Raw genomic sequence first — 1,584 nt, 5'->3', positions numbered from 1 at the left:
TGGTGTATAGAAATGCCATAGATTTCTTGGTGTTAATTTTGTATCCTGCTACATTGCCAAATTTATTAAGTCTAATAATTTTTTATGGAGCTTTTAGGGTTTTCTTTGTACAGTATGTTATGTGCAAAAAACGACAGTTTTACTTCTTCTTTTCCAATTTGGATGCCTTTTATTTCTTCTTGTCTGATTGCAATGGCTAATACTTCCAGTAGTATATCGAACAGGAGTGGTGAGAGTGGGCATCCCTGTCTTGTTCCTGTTCTTAGGGGAAATGGTGTTAGTTTTTGTCCATTGAGTGTGATGTTGGCTGTGGGCCTGTCATATATGGCTTTTATTATGTTGAGGTATGATCCTTCTACTCCCACCTTGCTGAGTTTTTATCAAAAATGGTTGTTGAATTTCTCTGGGGCTTTGGAAAGAGGAAACTGCAGAGCCTCACTTCCTCCCTCTAGGTTCTACAGTGCATGTTGCCCGGACAACTCAGAATCCATAAGAATTGTACTATAGATTAAAAGAAGAGAAAAATTATTCTCTTTTTAAAATGTTCCAAAGAAACAAGTCCAATCCTTTGGATATGTTCCAAATAACTAGTAAGCAATGAACAATGTAGTCTGAGTGACCAAAGGAGAACAGGGAGTGTCGCCAAAGCTCCACTTTCCCTTCCCATATCCTGTTACTGGCTTTCTTTCACTCCCCCAAGTGCCTAGGGGTGTTTCCTATAACCTCCATTTAATTGGACTGTCCTCAACATATTAACTCCATAGATTATTTATTTCAGTTAGAGTAAATTTTGTATCAAGTTCTATGTCAGTGAACAATATTAGAATTTTTAAATTTCTTTATTTCAACCTGGTGTATTACATTGGAGTTTGTCATATTTAGCCAGCAAACCCAATAAGAGCTAAATATTTTCTGAGAAAAATATAAATGCCATCTTACATCACTCGGATTTTATTTTATACTAGAGGCCTGGTGCACAAAATTCGTGCAAGAGTGGGGTTGTCTCTCAGCCCAGCCTCCACCCTCTCCAATCTGGGACCCCTTGGGGGATGTCTGACTGCCGATTTAGGTCTGATACCATCGGGCCTAAACCGGCAGTCAGACATTCCTCTCACAATCTGGGACTGCTGGCTTCCAACCACTTGCCTGCCTGCCTTCCTGATTTCCCCTAACCTCTTCTGCCTGCCAGGTGATCACCCCCTAAACACTCCCCTGCCAGCCTGATCAACACCTAACTGCTCCTCTGCTGGCCTGATTGGCCCCAACTGACCTCCCCTGCTGACCCAATTGCCCCCAACTGCCCTCCCCTGCTGGCCTGGTTGCCCCCAACTGCCCTCCCCTGCAGGTCTGGTCACCCCCATCTGCCCTCCCCTGCTGGTCTGATTGCCCACAACTGCCTTCACCTGTCGGCCATCTTGTGGCTGTGGGCACTGCCATCTTTGAGGGCATGGCAGTCAATTAGCATATTCCCTCCTTATTGGCTGTGGGTGCCGCCATCTTTGCGACAGTGTGAGGGTCAATTAGCATATCCCCTCTTTATTAGATAGGATATATCTACAGAGATGTGTAGTGGCAGCCAACACT

General features: G+C 44.2%; 1 protein-coding gene and 1 long non-coding RNA gene across 2 annotated transcripts in view; both read left to right on the top strand.

The window, feature by feature from the left end:
• Positions 1-1,584, top strand: part of LOC102752968 (neurobeachin-like) — a gene marked incomplete at its 3' end in the record, with an annotated part of 248,705 nt that overhangs the window by 133,079 nt on the left and 114,042 nt on the right. The window lies entirely within an intron of this gene.
• The window catches only part of LOC107183753, a 14,179-nt gene that overhangs the window by 7,365 nt on the left and 5,230 nt on the right, over positions 1-1,584 (top strand). The window lies entirely within an intron of this gene.

Source organism: Myotis davidii, unplaced genomic scaffold, assembly GCF_000327345.1.
Source record: "Myotis davidii unplaced genomic scaffold, ASM32734v1 scaffold1663, whole genome shotgun sequence".
NCBI lineage: Eukaryota > Metazoa > Chordata > Mammalia > Chiroptera > Vespertilionidae > Myotis > Myotis davidii.
The sequence above is the reverse complement of the archived record's forward strand: the minus strand, read 5'-3'. Positions and strand labels throughout refer to the sequence as shown.